Source organism: Tachypleus tridentatus, chromosome 6, assembly GCF_004210375.1.
Source record: "Tachypleus tridentatus isolate NWPU-2018 chromosome 6, ASM421037v1, whole genome shotgun sequence".
Taxonomy (NCBI): Eukaryota; Metazoa; Arthropoda; class Merostomata; order Xiphosura; family Limulidae; genus Tachypleus; species Tachypleus tridentatus.
Genome location: NC_134830.1, coordinates 113,889,735 through 113,909,500, shown reverse-complemented (window position 1 = coordinate 113,909,500; position 19,766 = coordinate 113,889,735). Strand labels below are relative to the sequence as shown.

The 19,766-nt window shown below is 33.1% G+C and overlaps 1 long non-coding RNA gene across 1 annotated transcript; it reads left to right on the top strand.

Annotated features, from left to right (window-relative positions):
• Positions 1–2,176: 2,176 nt before the first annotated feature.
• LOC143254637 (uncharacterized) lies at positions 2,177–19,515 on the top strand. Its single transcript, XR_013030295.1, has 2 exons — positions 2,177–2,299; positions 19,294–19,515. It is a non-coding gene; the product is annotated as an uncharacterized LOC143254637 (long non-coding RNA).
• The last annotated feature ends 251 nt before the right edge of the window (positions 19,516–19,766 follow it).

Here is a 19,766-nt window from a genome sequence, read left to right as displayed (position 1 = left end):
TTAACTCACTGCGATGCCTCTAAGTACGATCACTTTCGCTCTCTCTTGTATAGGTATTTGAGTATAGATATTTATGTACCCAGGAGAGTCAGGTTTCGTTGACCTCTACCTCCTTCCTTGAAATTTTGGTTTCACAACTCTCAAGTGTACTTATATATGGTACACGAGGGCCAGAGTAACCCACACTTACTCAGGCCCCTTTCAGGGCAATATCCATGCACAATCTACACATACATTTGGTGCAAATTAATCATTTCTCTTATAGTTCCATAGATTATTTGCACTTTCATTAGTTAGACAGTAATTACCTTAACCACCTGGCCATGCCGGGCCGGTACGAAAAAGAACTTTCGTGTGAGGGCTCCATGAGAATATTGTCTAAAAAAGTACCATTATTCTGTCGCTTTGCTTTATCAATAATTAATAATGCAAGCTACCTAAGATAATATAATTGATAACTTAATGAGATTTCACGTTGATTAAATAATTATCGAAAGTTATATCTTAAAAAATCGAAATTTGTTTTCAGCGTTATTTCTTTATTTTGGAGATATATAAACAGCATTTTTGCACGCATTTAATTTTTCTTTGCACATTACTGTATTAATTTATTACATTATAATTATGCTTTTATTCTTTATTTATATTACATTTTTATATTTAAACATATTTTCAAAATTGAAAAGGTAATATATACTGGTTATTTATCCTTACAAGGTAAATTACGTCGATAGGGTAAAATTAATCTTTCTTGCTGAGTGATTTTATAGTTTTATCAAATTGCTGTTTCATAAATTTATCAGATTTTCTAAAAGTGATATCTGAGTAGAAACATTTGTCAATACATTTTAGCAGTAATATTTCATTGCCCAATCATTTTTTGGCCACTGTTATATATTTTTATATATTCATCAAAATATAAAACTAATGCCCTTTCAGATTTTGTGTGATGGGATTTGATTGTCAATGTGATGGTGTGATGAACAGATAGTTTTCAATAAATTGTGATCTTTACCTTCTTTTCTATTTTTTTTAAGCTAATACTAGTAGCTACTAGAAAAACTACTTCATAAGTGAATTTAATAGATAATTAGTGAGCTTTATTAAAGCTCATTTGCCATGTCATCATATCATGAAGGTGTCATGAACATATCCAAATGTCTGGTATCAAATAAGAGGGGGGCAATATTTATTTCGTTTTTCTATTTTTCACCCTCAGGATTTTCTAGCATGTTAAACTGCTTAATTTATGTTATAAGTAAGATGTGTTGGTATATTTGTTTTGTCTGAAACAAAGTCACTTCTGGCTATATGTTGTGTTTACAGTGGGGAATTGAACCTTGGATTTTTGTGTAGTAAGTTTGTAAACGTACTACTGTCACAACAAGGGGCAGACTTGTGTGTTTGTAAATGGGAGTACGTTGTTGGATGAATTAAGTAAAGGAAGATTGAACAATCAAAATTTACATCATTGCAGTTGTCCTTCTTCAGTTCATAAATCTCCTACTGAATGAAATGTGCTTTATTTAATACATTGTGAGTATACATAAGTTACATCTTTATGGTAAATATCCATTATAAGTTCAAACAGGTTGAAGTGCACAACTTGGTTAATATGGAAAGCCACATTAGAGAAATTAAAGTTTACATGAGAACTAGGAATTAAAATATAAATTAAACTTTGTTGCTTAACTAAAGTGCTTGTTCTTTTTACCCATATTTACTCATTTAGAACAAATACTAAGTTTAAATACATGTGCAAAAATTCATGATAAAAGTATATAAACATTATTGAGAACATTTTACTTTAAACACACTCTGTTTTTGATCAACCCTTAAAGAAATTGTTGGTGCTAACTGTATTGCACATCAAGTCAACTAGAATAGATTAACACAATTTTATGAAATTCCACAAAATAAGGCCACCACTGGTACAGTGTCTTGTTTTAGGAAGGACTTGCATAGCAGATAGCCCAGTATGGCTTTTCTCTAAACATAAACCCACTTACAATTTACTTTCATGATTAATATCAATGGAAAATATTATATAATTAAATGTTGTAATCTTATTTGTTTATTCATTTTGTGTTTAGGTTTAGATATAATAAAAAAAAACGTATTAAACATTATCAAACAAAAAATTAATTTTCTTCTTATACACTTAGCTCACCAGTATCACAGATGTGATAAAATGGAATCAGTATATAAACTCACAGACAGTAACAGAAGTGAAAGAGGCTGGAGAACAACTTGACAAAAGTTTAGTTGTATGTTACTTCATGGTGTTTGGGACTTCTGGGTAAGTAACTTGAAAAATGTTTAGTTGTGTGTAGTTTTGTGAAGTTTGATGGATGTAAGTGAAAGTCTCATAATAATGTTGGTTAAGGTTGCATTATTATATGAATAAAATGAAGAAAAATAATGTACATTTATTTGAATGTAACATTATTTTTGTTACTTATAATAGAGGTGCATAAATCACTTACAAAAATATATATCTAAAGTCTTTAAGGATATTTTTGAAGAAAATTGTATTATGCTTTCATGCAATATAATAATTTTGTATCAGAATTGAAATTCACTCAATAAAAAAGTAGGATTTACAGGAATGTCTAACATTCCCACTTATGCGAAGGTTTGTTTATGACTGATGGAACAAAAACCATTTTAAGTTGATATTGTTGAGAATTACAAAGTATTTCTTAAACATTGTAATATTATAAGTAAACTTCCTTGCTTTTAAAGGTAAAATGTAGAGAAAACTTGAATATGATTTGTACTTTTGTGACCAATATTACATGAAGAAAACTGTCTTAAATAGAAGGATTGGGCAATACAAATTGCTGGTGATATATTTAAATAGATATATTCTAAAATGATGCAGTGTAGGCACTAATGACTAAGGAAATATTGTTAAAAATAAAACAGAATTTGTGTTAGGCTATATAAAGTTTGAGATCTGAAGGTTAGAAATAACAAACTTTTAAATTTCCAATAAAAACTAAATTTCAATCAGATTTTGGAACTAGCATTACAAATGACAGAAGTAAGAGTTAAAAATGTTAAATCCATTAGTCAGGAATACATACTTATGAATTTGATCAAAGCATGAAGTTTGTTAGTTATGTTTATGAAATTTATAACAAGCTGACAATTCATTTTGCAAGAATATAAATTTTAGTATATCTGCAAAGAAATCGACTAACATTTTACTTTATACAATTTTGTTAATATAATTTTAGTGTAAAATATCTAAAATTATTTATGCAGGTACCTTGATTACTTGAGGGTATGCTCTTTTGGTTACAATTACAGCACTGCTGTTACAGCAGTTAGATGTAAATAGCTGGCTCTCCACAAGATAAAGGAAGTTTCTGCTATAATTATGCAATGTTGTCTATACTGGACAGCCACAAGAGGGCTAATACCAAGCACTAGATGGCTCTGGCACTAAGTTATGCACGAATAGCATCTTGTTTGTGTCCAACATTGTAATGGTAATCTCACTTCATTGTGTTACTTTAACTATCTTGTAGAGAGACATAGATGCAAAATTGAGTTTGATGGATGTTGATGCTGTCATGCTTGCACAGGAATCTTGCAGTTAGTCAAATTTCCTATCGAAATATCCAATCTGTGTATCATCCTGAATAATGGATATAAGTGTGAATACAGCAGTAAAGTATAAATCTAAATTGCTGTCAGTGCTGATTCTCACAGAACAAAAATAATCTGATAAATAAACTGGCACTGGTAATGGTATCAGGGGGATGAATCTGCTACAGATGTTACCAACTGTCATGGTGTATGATAAAATTAAATTGCACTGAAGCATTGTATTATCTGTTGTTCAAAGCCCAGAAATAAGGGAGTGGGAGTGACATATCTGCATTTATACAAATGAATTACAATAATGTTGAGTGAAGTCAGCCTAGTAGATTATTACAACCTGCTTTGGTGGGAAGCCAGTGCACAACCAAAGTAATGATAGTGAAGTGGAAAGGAAAAGAAACCAGTTTACTGTGTTATCTTCAAACAAGTACAGTGGGAATGTGTGTTGATGTCTTTCTGTTGAAAAATGGAAAAATATGTTACACACTAGAAGGTACACATTAGTTCACCATATCAAAGTTCGTACAATGTTAATTGTAAGATGAACTGAAAGATGGAAGTAAGCCAAACAATTTAGATATTGCACAATAATTAGATACCATGACCATTTGGTCTGTATAATGTATCTATCTTATTTGAGAAATTAATGGAGCTTGTCCTAAGAGGGATGCAATGGGAGAAAAATACAATTCATGCAGATGACATATTGCTATTTGATGATAAGCATTTCAGTCTGCTGTCAAAAATCCCTGATTGGTGTTTCTGTAGGTGAAGAAAAGATAGAAGGCTTGGAATCAGTATACTTATTCTGATATGTGGGAAGTTTGCCTCATACATAAGAAAGGAACAGAATATCCTAAAGTCATACAAGTAACACAATAAATATGGATTAGCCACAGTCAGTGAATGAAAAAAGAAGGATGTAGTTTTGATGAATTTTCATCTTAATATTCTCATATTAAGGTCCACTTCTAGGTTCTGCACTATTGTCTGGTGTAACTAAGACTGACATGCAACTTAAACCTCTTAAAAACTGTAATCAAGTATTCATTCACAAATACATATTTTAGTTGAAGCTTCAATATGAGCTTTATTCCCAACATAATTTTCCATTCATTCTGCACACTAATGTCAGTTATAGTGGAATCAAAGTAATGTTGTTACAGATGTATCAGAAAGTGTAGAGCACTTTATCGTATATGCAAATCAAACATTAGTGGATTCTGAATGCTGATATTGCACAACAAAGAATTAACTGCCTTCAGTTGTATTGTTTCATAAGCAATACAAACACAAATGTGCAGTCAGGAGTTTGTTTGTGATATATGTAAATTTTATACATAGAACAAGAACAGATTATAAAAATACTAATACCTTGTAATATCACCTTAACTATAGCATGTAAATAATAGATACATAGTAAACTTAAATGTCTCTTGAGTGATCACTCTTAATCAGATACTTTGTACATGTATGATGGTGGACTCTGGTTAGATAAGCTTGATACCACGTAGTGACTGACGGCTTTATGGTTTTTGTTTCGCTTAATGAACATAAAATGTGCATTTGCTTACCACAAAATCATTTCTAATACATAACAGAGTTCATCATTCAAGTGCACAATATGTCACTAAAATGGCTTATGTATTTCAAAACCCAAAATATATGATAAGAATTACAACTTTATTGTATGACACTGTCAGTTGTATGGTAATAAAATCTCTTGAGCCAGGATGTCACACTTAACAATTTCCTTTTTCAGGATTATACGTACACCTGTAGGTTGTATTTCAGAGATTTAATAAGTTTATAACTAAGGGCTACATATCAGTTATGTCTACATAACCAATTGGTACATTTAAATTATTTAGAGAAAATAGCTATACTCTCTGAACTTACATATACATTGTGTGTGTGTGTGTGTGTTTGTTTATATTAAAGCAAAGCCACATCAGACTATCTGCTGAGCCCACCAAGGGAAATCGAACCCCTGATTTTAGCGTTGTAAATCTATAGACTTGCCGTTGTACTAGTGGGGGCGTATATATAATACAGCTCCATTTCGTAGTACTATTTATGATCATTTTAAGCATACAATGATTATAATAGTTTCAAATACAGCATTTTAACTGCACAAATATAAACTTTACTATACCCACAAGTTATATTTATTTTACAATTACATGCTATTAATTTAGGAAAAAAAAAGTATTTTAATTCCCACTGACCCCACTACATCCAAAGTAGAACCAGATAATGCAGATAAATTAACTCACCAGATGATGAGAGATAGTCTGTTTGTTGATAGTCTAAATTATGGATACTTTGTGGTCATAGAAATTGCTGAAGTGCCAGTGACAAAAATCATGCAGATACTGTTGTTTTACTGTTGGATGGGGCCCCTAAACATCAGTTAGGAGCTTCAGAAGGAGTACTACATTCATTGCAACAAGTAAGAACTTTGTATGATGCCAAGAGGATGAACCATTCACAACAAGGAAACTTTGTAAAACATATACTTGGATAACACTGAGTTTCTTGGAGAACCTTGTAGGGGTAATCAATAAATCATGATTCTTATCAATTACTTTTCCATATAAGCTGAAACATGTAATCATCTCTGCTCTGTGTGACAGTAAAAAATTGGCACAAATAGACATTATATAGTAGGACACAAAACATCTTTAGAGTACCCCGACATCCATTAATGTACTATCCCATGAAACAGTGCATGAATTTTGTAATAAGAGCCTGATGCAAAAAGTAATTTATGTTATCAAATATAAGGCTGTGAAAATGGCTATTTGTGCTCAGGAATTACAACAATAACACACAGTCATAGCTTTTACTTCAGTATGAAAGTACTTGTAGCCTTAGGGCATCACCTAACTTATTAATAGAAAATGTCACTGTTTGTGCATGCTCTAAGTTACAACCATGTTTCCCATGTCATGTATGACAGGAAAACATGATAGGAACTTGTGCTTTCTTAAACAGTATTTTGTATTGTCCCTCAGTGGCAAGTTTGAAGGCTTATAACATTACAAATCAAGTTGTTTGCCTGTCTTAGACAAAGAACAGATCACCTATTGTGTAGCTTTGTACTTACCAATAGAAAAGAACCAAACACTCAAAATTTAAATATATTTTAAACAAGGTGTGATTGAAAAGTTAACTTATCTCTTTTTCCATTCTTACACAGTCCACTTTAAAAGTCTTATACTACTGTGTATGGAAACTGCTTAACCATTAATAATGACTGGTTACCTAGTGCTGTTATCAGGAGTATAGAAAGGATGAAATTTGGTATGTGTGCTTGTCTACTTTTAATCAAATGGTTCTTTTTCTTATATACTCCAAAACTGAAGCACATTGGTTTTATATGGATTTTTGCAGTTTTATGAAAAGCTAACATAAGTTATTTTTAATTGTTTCATCCACCCCCACCAAAGCTGAATTACTTCATTTCAAAAATATCATAATTTTATCGCATCATCTAAATATTTGTGTCTAGCATGACTGATGATTTCAGCACTCAACTTGCAATGGGTTCTGATTGTGAAACATGCTTGCCTTTTAAGTTACAGAGATGTTATAATACCACAGTTAAACATACTGTTTTTTGATAAAAGAGTACTTCAGGAGTTGGAAGTGAGTGGTGTTAACTAGTTGTTTTTCTCATAGTCTATTATCACTTCAAAATTGGAGATGAGAAATGCAAATAGCACTTACAAGCTGTGAGCAGAGATTGCAATAAAAAATTAAACATCTACATTTTCTAATTTCTTTTCTTTACTTTCATTTCAGCTGTACAAAACATTTTACTGTAAATATGAAGAAAATAGTGTAACTAAGTGCACAGCTGCAGAATATTTCTAGTAAACTTTCCATTTTAAGATTACAGATTAATGAATGCTAGCAATAAAATATAATTTCCTACACAGAAAATGAAATAATTGCCATTTAAGTTATTTGGTTTGAAACTGTATTAAGAAAAAGGTATAAAATGCTTCTAAAATTAGAGATATATTCTAAGATGGTTGGATTTTCAAGTAACTTCACAATAAAAAAGAGGCATTTTTGTAAGCTGCAAATTTAATGCCATAATTCGCTGGTTCAAAGAGTACCTCTCAACCTTTTTTTATTACATGCCCCACCCAAACTTCAAGAAATTTTCTACAGTCCATTTTAAAAACTTCTAGAAATATGATGCATATGGCAGTGTTGTCTTGTAGTTTCTTTGCTGGACTCCTGGTCGTGAAAATGGGTGATGTGTAATGCAGTGAACACTGCAGGAAGTGTTATCATTTTTGCCACTTTCACAGTAAATCAACTGATATTTTTCTTCCACCCTACCATTTTTAATATAAAATATACTATACTTTCAGTACTACATTCAGTGTAAGTTCTATGGGAATTTATTAAGATTTTTCATTAATATATTGATAGAATTTTATGAGGTATTATTTTGTTTGCATCATACTGTTTGCAAAATTTTCCAAAAATAATAAGTTTCCAACACCTTTGAAGCCCAACTCAAATTGCTTTGCAGCCCACCAGTTGGCCATGACCTATCAATCATGGTAAAAACCTTTAACAGTATAATTTTTTCAAGTGTAGTGGAGCTAGATTATAAACACAATATAGCTGTGATGTATGAGTGATTTTAAAAATGAGTTGAATTGGTCAGTAGATATGTTTTTTACAAGTTGATTTGCTTTAATTTTATTGGCCCACAGACAATTATTGAAATGGCCAGGTATTTAAAATTTTAACTTTGTAGAAACATAAATGGAAAATGTAGTCTCAGCTGGTATGGATATCAGCATTTTAATTAAAATAAAGTACAGAATAATATTTTGACCTTCTTCAGCTATCCTCAGGTTAACAAAGTACTAATACCCATACCAGCGATTTTGAGAATACAAGTGGGTTTCTTGTTATTATGAATAAATGAAAGAAATAAGTGGACTAACCATTAAAATATTTTCAACAAATAATTTAGAAAAAAAACCTACCAGTTAAAGAACAGTGCTACTGTGGAAATAATTATTAGTATATGACATATATAGTGTAATCAGTGGTTTCTTTTCTCACCAGGTTATGAAAATTTCAATAAAATGTATTTCTACTTATATGTGGAAACAAATGTCACTTTTCCTCTGAATAATGGAGTAGTTGTTGTATTTAGCTCACCAGGTTCAGTTCCAGATATTATCAATGAAGTGTATTTTTAGAATTTGGGAAAAAAAACATGTATTTTCTGTATCTCAGGTGAGTAATAATGGGAGTGTAATTTTGATCTTTTAATATTAAAAAAAACTTTAAATTGGTTTGTAGCTTTCATTTTTAGTGCAAGTTTCTTAGATGTCTGAGTTGTTTGTTATTTAACATAAAGTAACTCAAGAGTTTATTTGTTTTGTGCCAATCAGGGGTATCAAAACTTGGGTTTTAGTGCTGATTCACTGTGGGACAGGTGTATGAACATTAATATTTGTTCATTATACTACATTTTGAACACCACAGGTCATTACTGGTTGTATTTCTAGCAAGCTTAAAAAAATGCATACACTCTCAACAGTATTTTTGCTACTACACTTTATGAAAAAATAATTAATTCCATTATATTATATTGGCTTCATTACATCAAAGTAAATACACTTTTTTATATTATTGGTGCTATTTCGTATCAAAGTAAATAAGGACATTCTCTGCTATATGAAAAAATTTAAATATTTTTAATTAATCTGATGATACTCATTCTGAAAAATCTTGTTGACAATTGCTGATACCTTTCGTTTTTGAGTTATGACGGACTTATTTAAAACATTCTTATGTATCATAAATGTAATAACTATATTTGTTTATTCATAGTTGGATACCATAACATGACTATGCACTGTGTCATTGTAACTTCTGTGATGTAAGCCAGCAATGGCTGATAGGTCATAAAATAACAATATATACAGGTATGTACAAGTACTTAAATAAAAAACAAACTGAAACTACAAAAATCAAACTACAAAATTACAAATGATTAAAGAGAATTACAGGGATTGGAGCCTCTGAAGTGGTCCCCTTGTCAGGTGATAGGGAGGTTGGGGCCTCTGAGGAGGCTCAGGCCACCTTGTGAGGTCATGGGGTGTTTGGGTTCTATGAGGGTACTTGGGCCACATGTTAGTTCATGGAGAGGTTGTTACCTTTGTGGAGGTTTGTACCCCTTTGTCTAGTCATGGGAAGGTTGGGGAACTCTGAGGATGCTCAAACCTCTCTGCTGGTTCAGGAAGGGGCCTGGGCCCCTCCTTGGTTGGAGTGCAGTTCTCCACTCTGGTGATACCTTCACTGTTCTTCTTTTTGGGTGGTATGTCCCCTCACCAATCTCTTGTCCACTTTCCCCATATTCTGAGTTTCCAGGTTCATTGGATGAACCTGTTTGAAGGTACACTGTCAATCTCCCAGACTCAAGTCTGGGGGATACTAAGGTTATGTAGTGGTTATCCCTATTGGATGACCACCCTGAAGTTCCTGTCCTTGAACAGACAAGTCTGAAGAGAGTCCATGACCCTTTGCTGCCAGATATAACACCAAAGCAGCAGCAGAAGTAAATCGATCTCACTGAAGCCGTTGATAGGTTTATCCTGCCTTACTATTAATGTCCATGGAATGCATAGCCATAGAAAACAGTTTTGTGCACTTTCTCTCTTAAACTGCTTTCCGGTTAATGTGATATTTCTGCAGGAGATTCGTTTTGCCTCTAGGAGAGATCACTTCTCCTTTGTGAATTGTTTTCCTTTTACAGCTTTCTTGTCTTTTGGTTTGACACATGTATGAGGTGTGAGAATTCTCCTCAACCCCAACTTCTCAAGAAGTATCCTCACACCACATAGTGATGCTGAAGGGCAGGTTGTGTATGTTGATGTCATCACTTAAGGTCGTAAAGTACAGCTTGTTAATGTCAATGTGCCTGTCCAGGGGAGAATATTAAAGATCTTCTTTTCTTCCCTGGACACGTTCTTGATAACACAAGGAGATATTGTCCTTGGTGGGGCTTTAACTGTGTGTTAGATCTCCACCTTGATAAGATTGGGAGAAATCCCCTTTCTGGTGATCAGCATATGCAGTCTCTGCAATCAGTGTTGTTGGACTTCCATGATGTCTGGCATGCATTTTACGGGGATGTTTTTGTTGTCATTTGGACTTGTCAGGGCATATCTTGTCTGGACTATTTCTATGTGACAACCAGCCTGAAGCAGTACCTAGCTAGAGATGTGGTTTATCAGGTTCATGATGTTTTGATTCACTTCTCTGACCATCAAGCCTTTTTTATCGCATTCCAGGGTTTTACCCAAGTTTTTTTGGGTTCTGGACTGTGGAGACTCACAGAGGAGGTGGGGGATGGATTGATAGCCTTTATTTGAGGCCTCTGTCCTGTTGATGCCATTAATGAGACCTGAATGACTGCTGTGCATGAACTATCAGGCAGCATGTCTACACCTTCCTGTGGAGTGGTAAGACTGAGGCAGTGTCTCGGTTGTTTTTAGTTAAGCTGCTCCACAAGGGAGGACTGGACATCCTATGTGTCTGGACCAAGTGTATTTCTCATTTCCTGCTCACTACTATTCAGTCTTTCTTAGGAGGATCATCCCTGTAGCCAACTGGCCCGTTTCCTGATTGGCATAATACTTGCTATTCTGTTGTTTCACCAGGCCTGAGTAAACCAATGTGTTTGATCCTCCACCTTGGTATGCTGATGCTGTTGTGGCAATCAGATGTTGTCATGCCATGTCACATAATATTCCAGTGGATTTTAATTCTCTCTACTGTCTGCTTGCCCTGAACTATACTCACAGGATAGAGCAACACCAATTTGTTCTTCAGTGGGATGTTGTTTAGGGTCTGGAAGTGATGTGCCATGTTGATAATTACCTTCAGGCTTTCAACTGGTGCATTGTTCATAACATCCTACCAGTGGGAGAACGCTTATACCTCTCCAGTATCACTGTCACCGATCATATCCATTGTGTACATACTCTGGTGGAATCTGTCCTTCATATGCTGGTCCTTTGTCCAACATCAGATGAGATATGGAAGAAGGTGGCTCGCCTTTTCCGTGTCTTATTGGTCTCAGCTAAGACCATCTTTATTTTTTGATCCACCTTTTCCAAGTTTAATCATGCTCTTGTAATTCTAAACTTAATTCAGATAATTCTTGGAGAGTATTACACATCAATCGTTGATCCATTAGAAATTCTGTGCTTATAATTTTTCACTGTAAACCTTCGTATACACATTACTCTTTTTTGTTTCTTGTTAAATCATACTTTGCTGTTTCAAAATGTTGCACTAATGCTTCATAGTTTCCCAAAAAAAGCTGAAAATGATCAGAAATTAGTTTTCACCCATCAAATGCTTAAAATTTGGCCAATTTGTAAAAGTTGAATTTCCAGCAACTTTGAGCACACTTTCAGTTCTCTGCTATTTTTAGGTGACACAAGATCCAAGACATAAAATTCATCAACATAGGCTTTAAATCTGTTGATTCCTGAGACCGATTTTACAGTGTTACCTGACTGACAGTTCTGTTCTGTTATTAGCACAGTACCACCCAATTACAAAGAGTAATTTGTCTATCGTCATATTCTTAACTTCATTTTTACTGCCCAATCACATGCCAATAATTTTTCAGGTAGTCTTCACTTATTCTACAAGACTGGCAACAGTCCAGTAAAGAATCAAAAATTCTTTTTTAGTAATATTTTCAAGTTCAATCAAATCAAAAACATATTTACTTGTTAGTTCATTCCATTACCAAGGATACAGATCTGAACATATGCTATTAAGGTAGATTTTTTTTTACTCAAAGAAGTTATTGACTGGTCAATTATCAATGAAATTCTACTTTTTGATTTAGTAATTGTGTGTTCATTGAGTGAAGAGTATGGTCAATGTCAATTTAATTTAGTTCTTGTCAAGCTATTTCAGAAATAAAATAATGAAATGATTGGTTTTCTTTTGCTACCTTATTTACTATGTAAAAAAATCTTGTTGTAATCACTTTTTGCTAAATAATGCTTTCAAACACACATTTTCAATGGTCTCTTTCTCAGCTTTAACCAACAATTTTGCTACAATTTTATGTCCCATGATTTTCTTATAATTGAAACATTCCTTCCACAAACAGAAACTGCTGCTGTCAATGTTCACTAGAATAATTTATTCCATTATTGGCCCATTCTTTAGAAATTTCCATTTCTGCCTTCATTTCTACTCAAAAAGTTCCATTCTTATTGGCAAGGTGTAGAGCTAATTTATTTTTAACTTCAAGTTTTTAGGCAACTTCCTTTTTTTCTTATTAGAAGTGTAGCATCTAGGCAGTCGTTGTCAGATAGCTTATGAACAGATAGACCAGAAACCGAAACCATCACAGACACCATTAATTCCATTTCTTAGGTTACTTTATCACAAAGTTTTCTTTTTCATGAAGGTGAAAAGAAACTAGTAATTTGTTTCCTTTTTAGGTTTGGATGATTTCTCAAGATACAATAAAAATGATATGCACTCTTGGTCACAATAAAATCAAAGAACAGTAGAGGAGAAATGCACACCTGCTCAAATTGGCATAAATTCCTCAACTGACCATGTCAGATGAAATTGATTTACTCCCTGAGACTCACTTGCATGTGCATATTTTTTTCTTGCATGAAAAAGGCGGTTCAGTTAATGAAATCAGTCATCTTTGTCCACTTTGTGATTTGTTTTATCTGAGTGAATGTACAGCCAGAACAACATACTGAGCAACTCAACTTGTGGTCACCAGCTTTCCAGTCCCAAGCATCTTTTCAAACTTAATATTGCTTCCATCCAGGCTGGCTCTCACCTGCCACTGTCCAGTTAAAGTATTTTAATTAAAGTAAGGCCACTTCTTTACATTGACTGATAGAAATCATGTCTTGTAGGTGTTAAGACCAGGTGACCATGGATGTTCCATATTAATGGCATGCTAATCCTACGTAATTCTTCGCACCTCATGATGCACTGATGATCAAACAAAAAATATGTTTTCACACTATTTTAAACTTTGTTATTTGTGACATTCCTACTTTGGTGTCTCTTGGGTCTTCTTGTGAACAAAAGAAATGATCAAAGGAGGAAATTCACACATCGATTTAAATTATATCTAGTTTTGTTACCTTCCTCTCCATTTTACAAAATGAAAAATGGTGCTGGTACACTGTACAGGTGTGTACCATCTCAAAAAAGACATGGTTACCATAGTTATATCCAGAGGTATCGTTCATTTTCTCCTCCTCATCAAAGTCAACTGAAGCTTGTTCAGTTACCTAAAACACAATTAATGTGATGAATTATACTTCTCTACCCTGTTATTGTTTATGAAAGTTTCATTTTAAAAGTTGCCACTATACACACTTCATCACTAAGCTCATGATCACACAGACTAGAAATACTGTATTTCATTTAATATTTATGAAAATTAGCTTTCATGGTTTTTACATTCAAACTTATTTCCCAAGTTTCAGCTTATACAGAAAAATACAGAGAAAATGCATCCATTTTCCATTACAAACGTTTTTATGCATCATTCTGTTTCTCTGATATGCTGGTTATTCACCTATATATGTAAAAATGGCTCGTTTGGGTTGATAAAATTTTTTACGTAGAGGAGTGAACAATGTTTCGACCTTCTTCGGGTCATCGTCAGGTTCACAAAGAAAGAGAGAAGTTGATGGTCTAGGTTCATTTTTTGTTTTTGTAAGTCATGTAGTTCTTTGTATTTCGTGTTCAACATGGCTTTAAGTAGTTTTTTCCTGTAAATTTTGGATAATGTTTGTGTATGTATTAAAATTTTTTGATAGTTTTATCATAAATAACCTTTGCATTCCTTAAGTGACAAATCTCTGAGGCAGATATCCCCATTCAGAAGGGCTTAGAATGGCTTGCTGGCTCCCCTAAATCGGTTAAAAAGCTACGTTCAGGAGACATCTTAGTAGAAACATCTTCATCACAGTATTCCAACCTCCTCCTGACATCAAAGGCCTTAAGAAACATATTTATTGAGGTTACTCCTCATTCCACTTTGAATACTTCTAGAGGAGTCATAGTTGAAAGAGATTTAAGGATTGTCCCCGAATTGAAGATCCTCACAGGTCTCTGTAACTTCAAAATGCACTTACTCTTCATTAATTTCATTAGGCTCGAAATATATAACTGTGATAAACTCTTATGAATTGAAAAACTACAGATATTCGACCAGGAACGTTTATAAATTTCAAACATTACAAAGTGTTTAACTTCAGTGAATTAACTTCAAACCTTAATGTTTCTGAGAAGACATCGCGTAACTTCAACAGAAAATTTTCACACGTTAAGGGATATTTAACTTTCCCGTTAATGAAGTGTACCTGTGTGTCAACATAGAATTGATTCGCTAGTCGTTAACTGTCGATAAAATATTCTGTTCCAAACCAGACAGAAGACTCGGTATTGTTTGTAAAACTTTTGTATATAAACCATCATTTGTAATAACTGTTATTATAGCTTGTATTGTTGTCTGTATATTAAAGTATATTTATGTTAACCACGAAAATCATGTATGTCAAACTTGTTGGCAAATGTCATGAAATTGATACATATTGACATTTAATTTACTTCTAAGTTAGAATTAACGGCTCTTTGAAATCATAATACGTGACATAATAGGTTGAAAGCTCGTCCGAGATAAATTATAATACGTAACATGATAAACTGGAGGCTCATGTCTGAAATCTGAATCAGAGACAAAATTCATTCTAAATTAAAATTCAAATCTTACTTCAATCTGGGCCCGGCATGGCGAAGCGCGTTAAGGCGTTCGACTCGTAATCCGAGCGTCGCGGGTTCGAATCCCGGTCGCACCAAACATGCTCACCCTTTCAGCCGTAGGGGCATTATAATGAGAAGGTCAATCCCACTATTCGTTGGTAAAAGAGTAGCCCAAGAGTTGGCGATGGGTGGTGATGACTAGCTGCCTTCCTTCTGGTCTTACACTGCTAAATTAGGGACAGCTAACGCAGATAGCCCTCGAGTAGCATTGCGCGAAATTCAAAAACAAACAAACAAATACTTCATTCTACATTTATCAGTGCCAACAAGATTTGATCACGTCTGATACCCAAGTTTTCTTGAATCACCCTTCTTCGAAAAAGTAGAAAAAATAGCAAAAGTGAATTGCTTGAAATTGCCAAAATATTAGAACTTAAGAAATCAATGAGAAGATATGAAATAAGAAGGGTATTAAAGAAATACTAGTCGATGATTATTTGTTTTCTGAGGAAGCATTAAGGGTATACTCTAGTGACTCTACTAGCCAATCAAAGTTGAATAAATATAAGTTTAAAATCTAGGTAAAACTCTTAACAGAACGAGCTTGGGAGTTTGTTGGCGAGAGAGAAAGAAGAGAGACGTACTTTTGAGCTTAGGAAATTTTAACGGAAAATTGAGCAAATCTATAACGAAGAATTAGTTTATCGAGAACCGATTACATAATATAATTATCTAGGCTATTCATCATATGAAGTATCGGCCGAAATGCCGAAAAATACCGGCAAATCGAACCTTGTAACGTCTTCGAAAATTGAAAATCAAGGCAATGTTTAACAAAAAGTAAGTTTAATGCATGTGGCATAATTCTAGATGAAAATATAAATTTAAAAACTTTAATTTAACTGGCTAAAGAAGAACTAAAAACTATAGCCTCCCCAGTGGATATCTCTCAATTGAAGCTAAGAGAAAAAAAGAACAAAATATATAAAATAACTGAAGAAAAAGTAATATCTGCTGCTGTCGACAATGAAGAAGTAACAACTAGTAAGGTAAATCCTAAAAACCCCACTCTGGATATTAAAACTAACACTAATTCGGAACCAAACGAAACAAATTCTGATGACGACATCAGAAGAAAAAAAAAAAAAAAACACTAACAAACACAGAAACACACAAAAAATATATCAAAATTACTAAAAAACGCCATAATCACACAAGGCATACCAGGAAACTACAACCAACCACAACTAGCAAGAGAAATATTCAGGTGTAAACCTAAAATTAACATTACGAACATAGAGCGTCTGTATCACGGCGGGGTCCTCGTTCAAGGACAGGAACCCGCTGACTTTAATAGTTTACTGAAAGAATGGCCTTCAGACGCTTTTAAAACAGGGAACATAATTATACACTTACCTGGAGCTAGACCAACACACAAATCTTGTAATCAGGGGGATACACCAAATTATTGACATAGAAGATATAAAGGATGAACTAACTGAACTAAACATTAAACACGTTTCAGTTGAACGAATAATTTCTAACATAACCAAAAAAACAACTAATCTAATTAAAGTAGTTACGAAAAATACCCAAGAAATAACCCAGCTAATAAATAATGGTATCATAAATGCACAGTAGAAGAAACCAAAACACCATCAGTGTTTGTAACACAATGCTACCAATGCCAAAGGTTTGGACATGGAGCAACAGCATGCCTAGCAACTGCGCGCTGTGTAGGCTGTGGAAAACTTAAAAATAATGAAGAATAGGCATTTTTCTGAATTTTTTTAAAGAAAAGGTTGTTTTAAGAAAAAAAACAGGTTAGTTCACAAAATGTATAAAAGATATATTAAAGAAAAGCATAACAATTCTGATTCCACAACCTTACCTTATTAACATAATAGCTTTTCTCGTTTTCCGTGTCATGTTTTATAATTTATCTTGAACGAGTGCCCCATTTATGTCCCCCGCTTAGACAGCGGTAAGTCTGCAGATTTGCAACTCTAAAATCTGGGGCTCAATTCCTCTCGGTGAACACGAGATAGCCCGATGTTTCTTTGCTATAAGAAAACATACATTCCGAATTGTTGTGTTAATTATTACGATTTCAGAAAACCGAAAATTTTAATTCAAAAGTTATTTGAAAGTAGATATGTGTCAAATTTATATTTGCCAAAAACATTGATACACACAATTTTCTTTTTTAGCACAAATGTATTTTAATTTACAAACAACAATACAATTTATAATAAAGGTTAACACAAATGGTGATTAAAATAATGATTTATATTTAAAAATTGTACAAACAAAAATATTCAGTGTTCTTTCTGGTCTGAAACTGAATATTTTATCGATAGTCCAGATCCACCAATGGACATATTAATTCTCAGTTAATATTGTTACACTTCACATAAGCTAGCGAGCTGTCTATTCTTGACTGACCTCACGTGTCTTAGAAGCTGTCTGGAGTGTCATGTTATGGGTGCTCTGAATTTGTCACAGATCACTTATACCAATTTCCTAAGGGTTTTAGTGGTTGTGTGCAATTATGCAAAGTATATTTATTTCAATTAACCAGATGCTGAGGTAAATGATAATTTAGATTTAAAAGTTAAATAAATGTCTATATCTATCCAATCTAGGATACTTACCAACAAGACTGATACACACAGTTTTATTTTCCAATACGATTATCTTTTAATACATAAAAATATCACAATTTGCAATAATGATTATGACAAGTAATTATCAATGTGCAAAGGTTTTACAAACAATACTGTGACTTCTATCTGGTCTGGAACTTTTTAATATCTTAATGAGGACCATAATCAGCGAATTAATTTGAGCTGAAGTAGATAGTTGCATGAAAGAGAGAATATCATTTTATAATTCAGCAACATATTCATTTAATTCAAACTTTTATGTTTAAAGAGAAAATTTAAAAATTGCAATTTCTAATCAGTTTTGCAGGAAGTCACTGACAAAATAAATCACGTAAGAGTGGTACCTGTGAATGTAAGCAAATACACCTAGATCCAACAAATTATCATGTTGAGTGATTGGTTAGTTAATTAAAGCTAACAGTTGTATTAACTTTAAAAGAGTGTGTTTTAAGAAAAATGATGGATTAACAAAATATTTCTTTTTATATTTTGAAATGCAAACACAGAAAAATTGGTAAAATAATAATTATGCATAACAGAGTGAAAATCCATTATAATATTCATGTATATAAATTTTCTAACCTTTTTAGAGTAAGGGTAATTAGAAATTTTTTTAACACAATATTGTGTAGCAGTAAGTGAAAATTAGACTACAGCATATGGAACTGACAGAAGTATTGGAAAAGAAAGAACGAGTTTTCACATATGCATGTATTCTTTTAAGCCTTACATTGTCATCAGTGTCAGAACTGGTTCCTCCAACTTTTGATGGTTTGTTCACTCAATGCAGTTTTTCGTCAGATGCAAACTTGTTTTGTGATTGTTACAGAGATAAAAAAGAAACACATTTCCATATTCTTCTAAACTTTTATGAGTACTGAACAACAATTACCATTGGATATTTGTCTGATTCAGGTACAGGCTTTATTCACTCAATGTTTTCAATAATATTTATAAAACAAAAGTATTATATCACTCTATACACCAGTTGTTCGTGAGACTCTGTTGTTGCATTAAAGCATAACTAAAATAGATATTGTATGAAATTATTTGTTTACTCACATCTAGATCCCATTATATGATTATTTTTGTTAAATACAAATGGCTCAATAGGAAGATTGTGTAGGTCTTAATGACGTTTTTACTATTAGAGTAAAAGTAGTGAATTTAGTTATAATGATTTTTTTTTGCTTAGCAACAAATTTCAGCCCTTGTCTGCTGCAGGTGAAGAAGGATTGGAGGAAAGAAAAACAAAAAGGTCAGAGAAGGATGTTGATGACAAGGAGGTAAAAGTTAAAAGTTATTCCATGACGAGGTATATAGACATGATTGTCCATGGGGAGAAAAGAATTAGATTATGCTACACAGGTGGAGGATATAACTGACAGAGCAGGAAATATAATAAAGGAGGCTAACAGAGATGTAGTTTTTGATGAATACAGGGGCTATTGATATGTACGGAAAAGTATGTTAGAGGAGCTTATTAATAACTACATACAGTTGATAAAGTCATATAAAGAAAAAAGCCATAACCTAATTTTGTTAGTGATAATGCCTAAAACTGACTGTGGAAATGAAGTTCTAAGTCACTAGGGCTACATGTTGGGCTAAGGTTAATATGTAAGGATAAGCAGATAGGCTGTTTGGGTTTGTGGGATGGATTAATTC